The sequence below is a fragment of the Myxine glutinosa genome, chromosome 3 (genome assembly GCF_964187855.1).
Source record: "Myxine glutinosa chromosome 3, kmMyxGlut1.1, whole genome shotgun sequence".
NCBI lineage: Eukaryota > Metazoa > Chordata > Myxini > Myxiniformes > Myxinidae > Myxine > Myxine glutinosa.
In genome coordinates, this window is record NC_136263.1 from 174,238,066 (window position 1) to 174,253,761 (window position 15,696).

At 48.8% G+C, this 15,696-nt stretch overlaps 1 long non-coding RNA gene across 1 annotated transcript; it reads left to right on the forward strand.

Moving 5' to 3' along the window:
• Nucleotides 1-2,814: 2,814 nt before the first annotated feature.
• On the forward strand, nucleotides 2,815-3,077 carry LOC144891173 (uncharacterized). Its single transcript, XR_013622763.1, has 2 exons — nucleotides 2,815-2,931; nucleotides 3,030-3,077. It is a non-coding gene; the product is annotated as an uncharacterized LOC144891173 (long non-coding RNA).
• Nucleotides 3,078-15,696: the final 12,619 nt, after the last annotated feature.

Here is a 15,696-nt window from a genome sequence, read left to right on the forward strand (position 1 = left end):
GTTTAAAGGGACGACTGGGAAGCGCAAGTTCCAGAGGGGAGTAGTTAGAAGAGATGATGCCGTGTGTTTGAGGATCGAAAGAGTATTGAGCAGGGTATGAGTAAATGATTGTGAGTGTGAGTTATATTGAGATTGCACAGGTGTGCAACTGAACAGGTGTATGGAGCAGTGTATGAGTGAGTGATAGTGATGTGAGTTGTGCTGACCAAATGGTCCGGGGAGGAAGGAGGGTGCAGGTGGCACCAGGTGTGATTGCACAGGTGTGCAACTACAGGTGAATGGAGAATGGTTGTGTGGGATAGATGGAGTATCATGGAATGGATGGTCGTGGAGGGAGTATGGTGGAAACTGTGGAGTGGAGTGGATGGTGCGAAGGTGTGGATGGGGGAAAGGAGGATGGACCCCATCACGAATACCCGGGGAGTGTAAGAGTTAGGTAGAGGGTACAGGTAAATTGTGGTTGGATATTGGCATCTGTGGTGCATGGTGGAAGAATGGTATTTGGATGGGTGCATTAGTGACGTGGAAATGGCTGGGCGTGTGGCCTGTTAGTATGTGTAGTTGATTGGGCACTCCACCACTGTGAGGATGTCGGCCAGGTGAGACCGCAGGTGGGCTCTGGGAGCCGGTAGAGTTGTGGATGGGGCCCGAGGATCCGGAGGACGGACCCGGGTAGCCCAGTGCCAGAGGGCACCGAGGGGTGACAGAGCCAGGAGGGGCCTTCCCCAATTAGATAGGTTAGGTGAGGAGCAGGTAAGCTCGGAGGCAACTACAGTGGTGGAGGTGTGCAGGTGGGTAGACCTGCTGGGAGAGCTACACGACTCAGCCCGGAAATTGTGCAAGGGCACCGGGAGATGAATCGGGGGAGTGAGACCCCAAATTGAGAAGCACCACAGTTTGGTCAATGGGAATTTGGTTTTTAGAACCCATAGTGTAAGTGGCCAATGGATTGGCAGGGAAAGACCCCGGGTAGTGTAAAGAGTGTTAAGGTCATTTAGAGGATAGTTAGGATTGGAGTCTCCTCGCACCATCTGCATCCACTCACCTGAGATGAGGTAACTCCACACCATGCCATGTTTTATTATTTTTCATTAATGCAAATGTTTTGGATTGTGAGACGCATCATGACGTGGGTGTGACATTGTGCGCAATTCCATCTCTCCCTCCTTATGAGGATTGATGATGAATTGGTGATGGCAAATTTTGAAGTAGAGGGATTGGAGACAAATTTGGTGTAGAAGGGAAAGATGGGGAAGACAAGACGTAGTGACAAATTTGTAAAGGTGTAAATTCTTGTAAATATGGGGTAAGGGCAAGGGTAGTGTAGGTGACAGGGGGGGTGACGTACGGTAGGGACGAGTTTTTCTCACTTCGCTCTCCGTACGCACTTCACCCTGCATTGCCTTTATTGACGTGTACCCTTGTGACCTTACCCCTCGCTCATTTGTCTTCCCCCCTTTTGTCTCCCACTTGGGGACCTGTGCGCCATTGGGTGCCGAGGGGAGCGTGCGTGAGATGGCCATTGTGCGCACGAGATTCTCAGAACCAGCATGCATTGCGTTGATGTACCACTTTATGGACCGCTGTTCTGCGGCCAAGTACCACTTGATGGACCCCAGGTTCTGGGGCAGGGCACCTCTGTTGGAGACCGGCCATAGTGGCCAGGGAATCTTGCTTGCGGACCTCGGTAAGGCGGCACCTATGCCAAACAGGTGGACCACCCTTAGTTGGCCCCTGAGGCCCTAAATAAAAATGAACACAAGTTGTGTTTTTTATTATTTCCAAGTAGGCCGCATGAAGCCAGAAGACGTCGGGAAGAACATCGGCCCAGCAGAGAAAGAGAAGACCACCACCAGTTGTTTTGTTGTGTTTATTATGAACCGTGGTGACTGTGCACCGAGTGGTGCTTTTGGTGCTTTGTGGTGCTTTTGGTGCTTTGTGGTGCTTTTGGGTGCTTTGGTGGTATTGGTACTGGTGCATCGATGCAATGCGTGCTGTCTCCTCCCTCCCAACAGGAATTTCTTTTTCTTGTTCCCTAAAAAGAAAAAAAAAAACACAGGTCCTGGGTTGCGTTGTAAATAAGAAATAACGTCACTGTAAATAATGCTCCCCACCATAAATGTATAGTTTGAGAACAATTCCGTAATTCGGTTAGCTGTGGGCTTGAGTCTGTTAGACAGGGTGCAATGCAATAGGGGGACATACTTATTTGTGTTTTAAGATTGTCACACTCAGGGTCAGGTTAATTGTAGAGGGAATTACACCTACGTGTCACACTAAGTTAAAGTTTTGTAGGCCTGAGGACGGGCCTGAAGAAAGGAGGGTGCAGTGTAACGCATTTGAGAAGTGTAACGGTTTTGAGAAGGGTAACGGTTTTGAGAAGTGTAACAATTTTGGAGAAAGTGTAACGAATGTGAAAAGTATGGTTTTGTTGTGTGTAACACCCTCGTAATGTAAATAATGGTCGCAGCCGTCCTCCTAGTTAATTCCATGAAACTTACACACAGGCCACGATATATCTTTTTAAATAGTTTATTTCCTTATTCTATGTAGGCTAAATATGTGTTTCCCACTAGATTGACTCTGCATTGCATCAAACGAAATAAAGCGTAGGCCCCTCCGATGATCCATGGCAGCTCAAGTGCCAGGGATTCCCCCACTTGAGCTTTCACAGCAACCGTTTATTGCAGTACTGAACTGATGAGCAAAGTGACGGCCCTTACCTGCAGCTGCTGACCGGTTTTCGCCATTTGCGGCCATTACGAACAAGGGGAGTGTAGTGAAATCGTATCCGTACTGAACCCGGGTGGGGATGCTCGCTGCTCGCTGTCATTGTTGTCCCCACTAGGGGCGTGACTATAAGACCCGTTGCTGTGTCAGTGCTCCGAGACTTCTCCCTTGTGACATGTTACATCGGTAGCCTCGTTAATGGTACGCCTTTATAGAATATCTAGCTTGCTTGCATTGACTGATATGAATGGCTTTATGAGATGTCGCATCGTATGCTTATTGTGTATTTCTACTTACAGGAATGATCTGATGATCTAAATGCAATTAAACCAAACCGTTGGACTAAAGTTGTGCGGACCTGAATGGTTTTCCACAACACTTAATTGCATTTAAGATCTGCTGACATGGCTGGCAACAAGACGTTGACGGTGTCCATTTTCAGCGCCGACCCACAAGCCACGGACGGAGGCTTGCAACTCAAGCACTGGCTCCGACAACTGGAGCATCTCTTTGATGAGCCTGAGACCGCTCCGACGCCTGCCGCGAAGCTGGCAATATTACACTCAAAAATCGACTACCGGGTCTACCACGCGGTCGCTCAATGCACGACGTATGATCTTACCATCGCGGAGCTCAAGCGGCTTTATATAAAAGAAAAAAGCCCTGTGTATGCGCGTTATTTGCTGCAGACGCAGCGGCAGCAGCCCAACGAGCCTATGGATCATTACGCCCAGGAGCTCCGGCAGCTCATGCTGGACAGCGCCAAGGAGCCACGGACTCCCGAGCAGGCTAAAGATGATCGACTTTTAGATGCCTTCATAGCAGGGGTCTCCTCCCAGGAACTACGTCTCAAACTCTTGGAGAAGACCGACCTGACCTTCGCTACGGCGGTTGAGCAAGCGACGGTGTATACCGAAGCGCGGATGCAATCGAACGCCTATGATCGCACGCGCCTTTTGGCGGGCACCTCACTACACGCCCGGCCGGAGAGTACCACTGACGAGGACGTGGATCCGCCTGCTGAACTCCGGGAGGCTCCGGAGGATGACCCTACCCTGACAGCTGCCGTTACGACCAGCAGACCCAAGGCCTTGCGCGGGGCCGCATGTTTTTTTTGTGGAGGGCCTCGTCATGCCCGAGTCGTGTGTCCGGCACGTGACGCTATTTGCCATTTGTGCTCGCTAAAGGGACATTACGCGAAAGTGTGCAAGAAATCGGCACGCGGCTCGCGGCCCTTCGACTCGCGCAGCCGCGGTCGCGCAGGCGCGGCAACCTTGAACGGGCTTGTAGCAGAACCCACGAGCCCAGCGCCTTACCCGACTTCGAAGGGGAGGGCCCCTCTCCGCGGCCCGCTGGGCGCGCAGACAACCTTGACTGGCGCCACCGGACAGCCACCAACGTCTCATTCTCCATCGGGGACAAAGGCCGCGTCCTTGGCCAAACCTCGAGCCACGCAAGGGAAGAAACAGCTTTCGAATACTACGGAAGCCTTTTGTCAAAGCGACCAAACGAAAAAGGCGATTTCGAATACTACTACGGAAGCCTTTTGTCAAAGCGACCAAACGAAAAAGGCGATTTCGAATACTACGGAAGCCTTTTGTCAAAGCGACCAAACGGAAAAGGCGATTTCGGCTACAACGGAAGCCTTTATCTGCCAGGAGTGTCAAAAGGCGATGCCAAATACTACGGAGGCCTTTTCTCGTCGGATTTTGAATCGCGAAACACCGGAATGCTGGGGAAAGCCCTCTGATGACGATAATGGATTCCCCATGGTCAACGCAGACACCGGCCACGATCGCAAAACTGCTGCTGGTGTAGGATCCACCCGCGAGGCTGGTCCGACCCATTCGGGGGGCTCGGTCCCGCTCCCAGCTGCCTCGTCTGGCCTGGCTCAAGCCCTTATTCCCCTTATGGTTGAGGGCCATTGTGTTCAGGCCTCGGTGGACACCGGATCTACGGATAGTTTTATCGACCAGCGACTTGTGCTCAGGCATGGATGGCGGATCGGGCGGTCTACGAGACGGATCTTCATGGCTTCCCAGGGACTCCGGCTTAGCACAAAAGGGGAATGCCGATTGAAACTAGTGCTAAAGGGACGGGTTTTCCCTGATGTACACCTTATGGTTTTACCCGCTTTATGTGCTGATATTCTGCTAGGACACGATTTTCTTAAGCTGCATGGACGTCTGGTAATGGAGTTCGGTGGGCCTGACACTCTTGTTGTGGGGGCGGACGACGCGCTAACGGTGTGCGCCCTAGCGCAAATGGACGTCCGTCCGCTTTCACTGTTCCCCAATCTAACCTCCGACTGTACCCCTGTCGCGGTAAAATCGAGACGCTACTCTCGCGCGGACATGCAATTCATTGCGGACGAAACGACTCAGCTCTTGAAAGACGGCATCATAGAACCTAGTAGGTCGCCGTGGCGTGCCCAGGTCTTAGTGGTGCGCAGTGAGGCCCATCGCAAACGCATGGTGATCGACTATTCCCAAACGATTAACCGCTTTACACAGCTGGATGCCTACCCCCTTCCGGGGATGGACGCGCTAGTGCAACAGGTGTCCCAGTATTCGGTCTATAGTACTCTCGATCTCCGTAGTGCGTACCACCAGATCCCTATCTCTAGGGCGGATCGTATCTATACCGCTTTCGAGTCGGGGCAGCGGTTGTACCAATTCACACGATTGCCCTTTGGGGTGACGAACGGGGTCGCTTGTTTCCAGAGGGCCATGGATGACCTCGTTGCGTGGGAGCACTTAACCGATGTTTTCGTCTACCTCGATAACCTTACGGTTTGTGGATATGACCAAGGGCACCATGACGCTAATCTGAAGCGCTTCCTTGAGGTCGCGCAACGGTATCACTTAACTATGAACGAGGATAAGTGCCGATACTCCCTACGCACCATAGATCTTCTGGGGTACACCGTGACCCATGGCTCTGTCTCTCCGGATAAGGAACGTCTGCGACCTTTGCTCGACATGGCCCCTCCCTGCGATCGGGCGTCCCTGAAACGCGCCCTTGGGCTGTTCGCCCATTACTCCAAATGGGTGCAAAATTTCTCCGCGAAACTTCGCCCCCTTGTGGCCTGCGACACTTTTCCCCTGAGTACGGCCGCATTGACGGCCTTTGAAGGTCTTAAGACCGACATCGCCCGAGCCGCCGTAGCAACCATCGACGAGAGCGGCTCGTTCGTCCTCGAAAGTGACGCCTCGGATCAGGCCATCGCGGCGACCCTCTCCCAAGGGGGACGTCCCGTGGCTTTCTTTTCACGGACTCTTACCTCCGCTGAGCGGCGGCACTCGTCCGTTGAAAAGGAAGCGTATGCGATCGTCGAGTCTATTCGGCGATGGCGCCCGTACCTACTCGGGCGGAGCTTCCAAATCATCACGGACCAGCAAAGCGTTGCGTTCATGTACGACACCTTACACGCCCAGCGCATTAAGAACGAGAAAATCACTCGCTGGCGTATCGAACTCGCCGACTTCTGTTACACCATCAAATATCGCCCAGGGAAGGATAACCAGGCCGCCGATGCCTTATCGCGCCCCACTACATGTGCTGGTATCACCTCGTTGGAGGGCCTACGGGTGCTGCATGCTACTGCGGGCCATCCCGGCGTAACGCGTTTCGCTCATTTCGTGCGGAGTGGGAATCTCCCTTACTCGATTGACGATATCCGCCGTATCTGTCGCGACTGCGCTATCTGCGCGGAAATCAAACCGCGTTTCTATAACCCCCCTATGGGGACTCTGGTGAAGGCTACACGCCCGTGGGAACGCTTGGCGATGGATTTCAAGGGCCCTTTGCCGGTGTCGAGCGGCTCTCGCTATCTGCTCACTATCGTTGATGAGTACTCACGATTCCCCTTTGCTTATATGTGCGCGGACATGACTGCTGCCACGGTGATGCGTTGCTTACAGAACTTGTTCTCAATGTTCGGTTACCCGGCCTATGTCCATACCGACCGGGGTGCAGTCTTCTTGTCTCAGGAGGTGCGCGGCTATCTGCTCCAAAACAACGTTGCGTCTAGTTACACCACGCCGTATAGACCCCAGGCTAATGGGCAGATCGAACGCTTCAACGGGATTATCTGGAGGGCCGTCATGCTCCATCTCCGGACCCACGGCCGGGGCCTCGATAAATGGGCTTGGTCGCTACCTGCGGCGTTGAACTCAATCCGGGCACTCCTGAGTACGGCAACTAACCAAACTCCCCACGAGCGTCTTTTCCACCACCCCAGGAGCTCGGGGTGTATACGGTCTTTGCCCAGTTGGCTCGCTGGGCCCGGGCCGGCCTACCTTAAACGGGCAGTTCGCGCGAGCAAGTACGACCCCCTTGTGGACAAAGTGCAGATTCTCCAGGCTAATCCTGAGCATGCTCGTGTGATGACGTCTGATGGTCGTGAGACTACTGTCTCCGTTCGTCATCTTGCCCCTTGCGGGGTCGACGACCTTAGTAGGGAATCGGACGAACCGGTCGAACCCATCTATGAGACTATGACCTCTCCCGACGCTCCCATCGCCGATAGTCCACCGACCCTCCCCCCGTCGAGACTGCCCGGGTCCGACGACTTGGCGTTACCCCCTTCATCACCCGACCCTGTTAACGCCTCTGACACCGGGGATACAGGGTTACGAGACGCCGTACCCGGGGAATTTCGAACGCGTGCTGGCAGAGAAATTCGCCGCCCGGCCCGCTACGGTTGGGCCGACTGATACTCCGCGCCCATGCTGACGCTCACTCGCTTTTAGCCACGCGGCCGTATAATTCTGACGGGGGGTGAATGTAGTGAAATCGTATCCGTACTGAACCCGGGTGGGGATGCTCGCTGCTCGCTGTCATTGTTGTCCCCACTAGGGGCGTGACTATAAGACCCGTTGCTGTGTCAGTGCTCCGAGACTTCTCCCTTGTGACATGTTACATCGGTAGCCTCGTTAATGGTACGCCTTTATAGAATATCTAGCTTGCTTGCATTGACTGATATGAATGGCTTTATGAGATGTCGCATCGTATGCTTATTGTGTATTTCTACTTACAGGAATGATCTGATGATCTAAATGCAATTAAACCAAACCGTTGGACTAAAGTTGTGCGGACCTGAATGGTTTTCCACAACAGGGAGTGGCTAGAGAAGACGGGTCGCCCCCCTCGTCATAGGGGGGAGGAGTAAGGCGGCCCCGCTCATCCAACCCAGAACAAGGGGTTTGGCTAAGAGAGGGCGGAGCGGGAACCCCCGAGAAAGTGTGCGAAGGTTCGGTGAGAAAACCATAATAAGTCGCCGCGGGACGCACTCCACCCTCTTCTCTTGCTCCTCTTGCTCTTGCGTCCTCCAAGCTCTTGCTTTGACCCCATCCTCTTGCTTGCTGTCCCTCGTTGTTGCTGGGGAGAAGGAAGACGCCTGAACGAGCAGGTGTGTGCGAGCCATCGTGCGACCAGCTGTGCTGCAGCTAAGGGGGCAGCTAAGGGGCCGCAGGCCACGAACAGGACGCGCCAGGCAGCAATCGACGCAGGACCCTCCATTGCCTCCCAAAAACAACCATCCATCCTCAAGCCATACCTGCCTGCAATATCCCCCGTGTAAGTGTGAACGTAGTCTGTCTTAATCGTTGTCCTGGGGTTAAGTAAATAGACTAGTATAAGCTAACGATGCACTGTGTATCTGCTCCTTCCATTCGCTGAATATAACCGATTGCTCTCGTTGCTCTGGCTTGTGAAAATACATAATAAATCCTGTTATTCCTCCGTACTCTGTCTTCTTCTCTCTTCCTTCTCTTTCGGTCGCTTTAGAGGTTTCCCGATTGAATATCTGTGGTGCGATCTGGTCAACGTTGGGGGAGTCGGGCCAATTGGGGATCCTGTAACGGTCGCGGTGGACCATCCGCTCGGCCCAAAGTAACATCTAAACCGCGTCTGTAACAATATAGTTGCAAGCAATATATTAAGATGTAACTATTTAACTTAATTTCACAACACAACACATTAATCACCAATGATTATGGAAATTAAGTTCCTTATGAAATTAAGTACAGTTTCTAGTTTTTGGAAACATTAATTGTGCTTCCAAAGAGGTCTTTTAAAACCATTAGCAATTTGAACCATTTTCTGAATAGTTTGCCAAAAAAAGAAAGATGATAATGTTTAGTGTCAATATTAAATTACATCAAATGTATTTTTATGGAAATAAGAATTTCTGTATTTATTGTGATGTTTTGCTTTGAAGGATTGGAATTATTAAAGATGTAAATATTGTGTTTATGGGACTTAGAATTTATATTTCATGCACAATTATTATTTTGTCCTAACTTCACTGAGTATTTGTAATGTTAGTTAAGTATTTCTCATGTAAGAGTAGTGAAATGGGAAGCCAGGAACCATAGTCCTGCCATGGCTTCTCCAAATTTAATTTATATTTCATTTTAACAGTCTCGTATAGACAATTTCGGCCAAAGGGAAAGACCATGTGGATCATGGGTATTGCCCCTTCCTGTAGGCACTGCTGGGCTTCAGCCTCCCACTCTTGTTCTTTCCTTATTGTGACAAGTGACCAGATACTCATGACTCTCTTCCTCTATCACCACAACAAAAACATTTTAATGCCAAACTGGGCTAAGTCTGACTTTGTTCCACAATGGTCTTTTTTGTCTTAATCACTATACCGCTCTTTATTCAACCCTGCATTGCAGCCATTAGCATTCACCCCATATGTGATGGGTCGACAACTCTGGTCGCCGAACCGATCCCCACATGGTTCACCTTGACCACTCCGGGTCCCGGCACGACCCTATCCAATGCTAGCTTGCACACCTCGACAACCGTAGCCTCGCTCACCAACATTGGTCCTGCCTCGCTCACCAACATAAGTCCGGCCTCGCTCGCACATCTGGCTCACCCCCACAGGCTCATGTACTTGTGCATACACTGGAGCTTGCGTCTGGTCATACTCCTTTGATCCCTTAGCATGTCCCGACTACTGCAGGGACTAACCAGTGCACCCATGAGTAATGTACCGCACACCGCAGAGATTGCCTCACACACAATAGGGCCTACCTGCTTCACCCCCTCTACTTCCTCCTACTGCCTCGTCTTGTGGATGGCCTCTCTGCTCTGGCTCTGGGTCCAGGCCATTTCTTTATTCGGTCGTCTCCTCTGTAGTGCCTCTTGTGCCAAATTCACTTTGAATTTCCCCATTCATCTCTTGCGTTTCTGCGATAAAATCATCCATCTTTCAAATTTAATTTCCCATTCATGTCTCTAATTTCTTTTCTCAAATCATCTTTAGTTTCATTAATTTTTTCCATTAATTTCTGGCACATGTCTTGAGTGAACAACACGCCAGCCTCCTGGCTCGTCTACTCAGAAGTGGGAGAGGCTCCAACCCTAACCTCTTGGCCTAGTCCCACCCCAAGCTTGCCTGCGAGCATATGTTCCATGTCGTCTATAATTACATGGATGTCCACCATTTTGCCCATGGTTCACATGCACCTAGATTTGAAAAAAGTAAACTTTAATCGCAGCCACACTGCGCTTTTTGTGTTTGAATTTGAAATTTTCAATTAATCCCTGGGGTAACCGGCCGAATCCAAACTCCTTCAACCAGTTGGTGTGCCAGGAATGCAAGATTTGTTGGGACTATATTACTGTAGTGCTGGTCTCTACTCTTTTGAGAAATTCCTGTGCTTGCTCAATTTCTTCTAACAATAAGGCAATGGCCCGTTTGCATAAAGCATCCTTAACCCTTTGAGTACGGGATTTTTTTTGATAAAAATACCCCCGGTAAGGGATTAATTTGTCATTTTGGTACGGGAATGCAACCACGTACTGACGATCTATTTATAGGTACCAGCAACGGTACTGCCCTATGGGCGGGGCTTCAATTGGGAGGCCCAAATGAAAAGGCAAAATATCAGAAATTGAAGGTTTTTTTATTTTAAACGATTCATATAAACATCCGTTGAATCATATCACACGCAAATCATCAAAATCTAAACAGTATCTTTAGAATTTCAATAAAAGCGACATCACTGTTCATATCGGTAAATATTATTCCATCGTGATTCAAATCGTGATCGATACACTATGATCGTGATGATCGTGATCGTGAATCGTGATCGATAATCGTGTTCACAATCGCTATGTCGTATGCACTCCCGATACATGTACCAAATTCCCGATACGTGTAACTGTACCAAATCAACAGTTAAAAGGATTTTGAGCCGATAGCTGTTACGGCCTTGGCAAGATCGATGAAGACAGTGATCAGTTAGCGATCGATGGAGACATGTTGCTTTCCCGGGTGCTGCACAAACGGTTGCACCGATCGCGCGGCACCCGGGAAAGCAACATCGTCACAATGAGAACAATGAACGTCATGCAAACGCGAATGTTATGCGGGAGTCCAAACCTGAGAATGCTGGAGACTAAAGCTGAAATTGGGAAAACTAAATAGCCTATTTTACTCCTGGAGATCCCAGGATTATCCACCCAAAATATTGTTACGAATTTGGTAGAGCAATATGTAGAGCAGAGTACATCTGAGTTGATAACATGCTTCGAGATGTCGCGATAGGGAATCTACCTGTAATAAGTCATGTTTAGGCATTTTGTCGGTTAAGGTGTATAACTGTGAATGTACCAGGAGATTCGGGTGTTAGTTAGTGGAGGGGTTAATCAGTAGAGCCCTTGTATGTCTCACCTAGTCGTCAAACCTTTGTCCATTATGGCACTGCACACCACTTAAACATTAGTTAGGACCTTTAGTACAACACTAAATGACGCCTTCCCCCTGACATGACTTAGGAAGAAATCAGACGAGAACACCGCCACAATTGGCCACCACCATTTACACCTCCGAGAGGCCTACCCACCTCGCATAGCACGTGCTGTGACCAAGGAGCAGGAGCGGGAGAGTGGGAGTGACGGAGTGGGCATGACCTGAGCGAGCCGGCGAGTCGGTGGAGGCTCTGATTGGCAGAGTAGTGCGCCAATATGACGTCATCGGCCAGAGATATTACCGGGGGCCGGATGCCATTTCGGCAGTTCACCAGAGTAGAGAGTTCAGCACGTTGAGTGAGGTCTGAGTCAAGAGTTCGTGTGCGCATTTTGAGCAGGAGTTGAGGAAGCAGTTCATTTGAGCGCAGAGAGCCCAAGCGGAGTTGGCAGTGCGCAGTTCGCAGATCAAGAGTTGAGCCCGAGCAGTTGCCGAACGCCATTGCGCAGTTCAGTAGTTGATCCCAAGCAGTTGGATTTCCAGTCGAGTCATTCAGAGATCCCGACCCGAATTGGGCTGAGTTGTAGCCTGGAAGTGGAGCAGTGCTGGTGCTTTTGGAGCTTGGTGCACGGACCTCGTTGGCGGCGAGAGGATCGGAGTTTGCAGCGGGACCTCGGGTGCAGCGGCGAGGGTGTTGGCTCGGGCCTAGCGGGGTGTGGGAGGCGGGCGGAGGATTCGTCCAGGCCGGGAAGAAGACGACGAGACAGATAAGCCGAGCTCCACGTACACTGTACACGACGAGACATTTTATTTTGGTATTCATATCTCCCCTGTTTGTATCTGATATCTGTTGTGTGTGGGATCCCAATTTAGGCTTCTTATGAGAGTTATTATCATGCTTTTCCTGTCCTTGCTTTTATTTGAATAAATCGTTGTATTATTTTCCTTTCCCATTCAAACCTGTGCCGCTTGAGTTAATTTCCTCTCACAGGACCGGAGCTACGCCGGCGTGCTGCAGTTAAGTGCTTTCGCCGCAGCCTCCATTTCCCTTCTTCCTCCCGCGCGGCCATAGCCGAAGCGGTGTTTGGATAGTTGCCTCCGAATAAGACCGTTTAGGCGATCCGCAACTCTGATGTTAATTGGAGTTGCGCGACAATATCTTTGCGATCGGTTCAGCAGTTTTTACGGTACCTTCGAACAGACAGACAGACAGACAGACAGACGAACGGACATTTGGTGAATTATAGTAAGATAGTCGATGACGTGTAGCAACGTCATCCGTACACAAAACTTTTTCGTGGGTTGCGGCACTGGACGTCATCCGTACTCAGAGGGTTAAGGAAAGATTTGAGGATTTACTAAAATATTTCCTTAAGTTTTCCCTTGTTGTTATGGGGTCCTCCCGTATCCCCTGGTCTCGGTAAACCTCCGAACCCCGAGAGGGTCCCCGGCAGAAAGATATGTTATCCTTGGTTGGCTGATGGCTGACCAAATGTGCCATTGCACTCGATTGTGCATTATCGCTGGGAACAGTGCGCAGGAAAGATGGAAATGTGTTTTTATCACTCAGACATTTGCAAGTTGACGTATAGCTCACCTGGAAATAATGGTATAAAATAAAACAGCCACCCATTACTAACGGATGATAACGATAATTAGACCTGTTATTAAATTTCAAGTTATTATTTCAATTAACTTACTTATTTTATTTATTACTTGTAAAATTGAAGATTTTTCAAGTATATTGGTCAGTTGCGTTTCTTATTCCGTCAGTCTGTATGTCTGTTTGTCACCGGCCTACAGGTCACAATTCTAATCCGATCGTCATGTAACTTCACCAAGTTGTAGAGGTCGTCACAATTGAGACGCCTATTGATTTTGACGTCAAAGGTCAAAGGTCATCTGGAGGTCGAATTTCTAAAATTGCCATTTTTCATCCGATTGACTTGAAAATAGAACCGCTTTTGTATATTGAGTCTCTAAATTGGGAACCCAACTATTTTGAGGTTAAAAGGTCAACTCAAGATCAAACTTCCAAAATCATCAATTTTCATCCAAAAAATCATCACTTTTCATCTTATTAACCCCAGCTTTGATCAAGATCGTCAATTTTAATCTTGATGAAGTAGACAATTTGCTGGGTCAATGGCAACCCTTTTTGGGGAAGGGGGGTGGGGTGGTAGGGGGGAGGATGGATTTTGCAATTATCGTGCTCTGCATGGCGTATTCTTGTTGATTTATTTATTTATTAGCCTGTTATTGTTCCCCGTCGCACCGCGGAGCGAAGGGGGGACCATGGTTTCCCATCCGTCTGTGCGTGCGTCCGTCCGTCTGTCCATCAGTGCGTGCGTGCGGATGTGCGTGCGAGCGTGCGTAAGCGAAGGTCCAAATTCTAATTGGGCGTGTGGGTGCAACTAGGCATATGGAAGAAGCCTATTGAAAATTAGGTCGCCACGTCAAAATCCAAGATGGCCGCCGCCATGTGTCTGAACCTTGTGAGCGGAATATCTTGAAAAATAAACGAACTACTAACTTCTAATCTGGTGTGTGGGTGTATCTATTTCTAAAATTGCCATTTTTCATCCGATTGACTTGAAAATTGAACCGCATTTGTATATTGAGTCACTAAATTGGGAACCTAACTATTTTGAGGTCAAAAGGTCAACTCAAGATCAAACTTCCAAAATCATCAATTTTCATCCAAAAAATCATCACTTTTCATCTTATTAACCCCAGCTTTGATCAAGATCGTCAATTTTAATCTTGATGAAGTAGACAATTTGCTGGGTCAATGGCAACCCTTTTTGGGGAAGGGGGGGGGGGGGTGGGAGGGGAGATGGATTTTGCAATTATCGTGCTCTGCATGACGTACAATTATCGTGCTCCGCTATTGAAAATTGGGTCGCCACGTCAAAATCCAAGATGGCCACCTTGCGTCTTCCACTTTGTCAACTCGCATCACTTCACCAACGGGGGACCTTGGCGTAACGCTTGTTTTATTTTATTAACCAAGATATTCTATTTTTGTATTTTTAATTAACTTTCTGAAATTTGTGGATTGTGTTTTTTACTTGGAAGTTATGGGCTATGATTTGTAAATAAAGGTGAAAATGTCTGATTTAATGCAATTTAATTCCAGTCTACAAGCCAAAAAAAGGTGAAAATTTTGAAAAGGGGTGTAGACTTTCAATAGCCACTGTATTTATTTGATAAGGAAAGAGTACATGTTGGGAATGGACATGATTGTCCTTCTGTGTGTTGCAGTGATGGTTGTCCTTCTGGAAGTTTCTCCCATCTCCACACAGGATCTCTGGAGCGCAGCAAGAGTGACCATCGGGTTCTTGGTCACCTCTCTTACCAAAGCCCTTCTCTCCCGATTGCTCAGTTTGGCCGGGCGGCCAGCTCTTGGAAGAGTCCTTGTTGTTCCAAACTTCTCCATTTAAGAATTATGGAGGCCACTCTGCTCTTGGGAACCTTCAATGCAGCAGAGATTTTTTTTTGTAGGCTTCCCCAGATCTGTGCCTCGACACAATCCTGTCTCTGAGCTCTGCAGGCAGTTCCTTCAACCTCATGGCTTGGTTTTTGCTCTGATATGCATTGCCAGCTGTGTGACCTTATATAGACAGGTGTGTGCCTTTCCAAATCATGTCCAATCAATTGAATTTACCACAGGTGGATTCCAATCAAGGTGTAGAAACATCTCAACGATGATCAAGAGAAATGGGAGGCAGCTGAGCTAAATTTCAAGTGTCATAGCAAAGGGTCTGAATACTTATGTCAATGTGATATTTAAGTTTTTATTTTTAATAAATTTGCAAAACTTTCTAAAATCCTGTTTTCTCTTTGTCATTATGGGTATCGAGTGTAGATTGATGAGGGAAAAAATGAATTTAAACGATTTCAGCATTAGGCTGCAACATAACAAAATGTGAAAAAAGTGAAGGGGTCTGAATACTTTCTGAATGCACTGTAGGTTTGTCAAAAGCAGATGTTTAAATTTATTTTTATTGAGCTGTTACCTGAGAAATATCATAAATGCCAAGGAAATGTGCTGAGATACTCGAAAAGGTGGAACTTGCACCACCGATAACAGCACGGGGAGTGCACACAGTTCTGGCTTCATTTATATGTTCTGTCCTGATTAGATTAATTGTGGCATCAACTAGCCTGCTTGTGCTGGCACAGTCATCATGAATAAGATAGCCAAGTGAAACATTTGGAAGCAACAACGACATCTGGTTGATTTCTTCAATTGC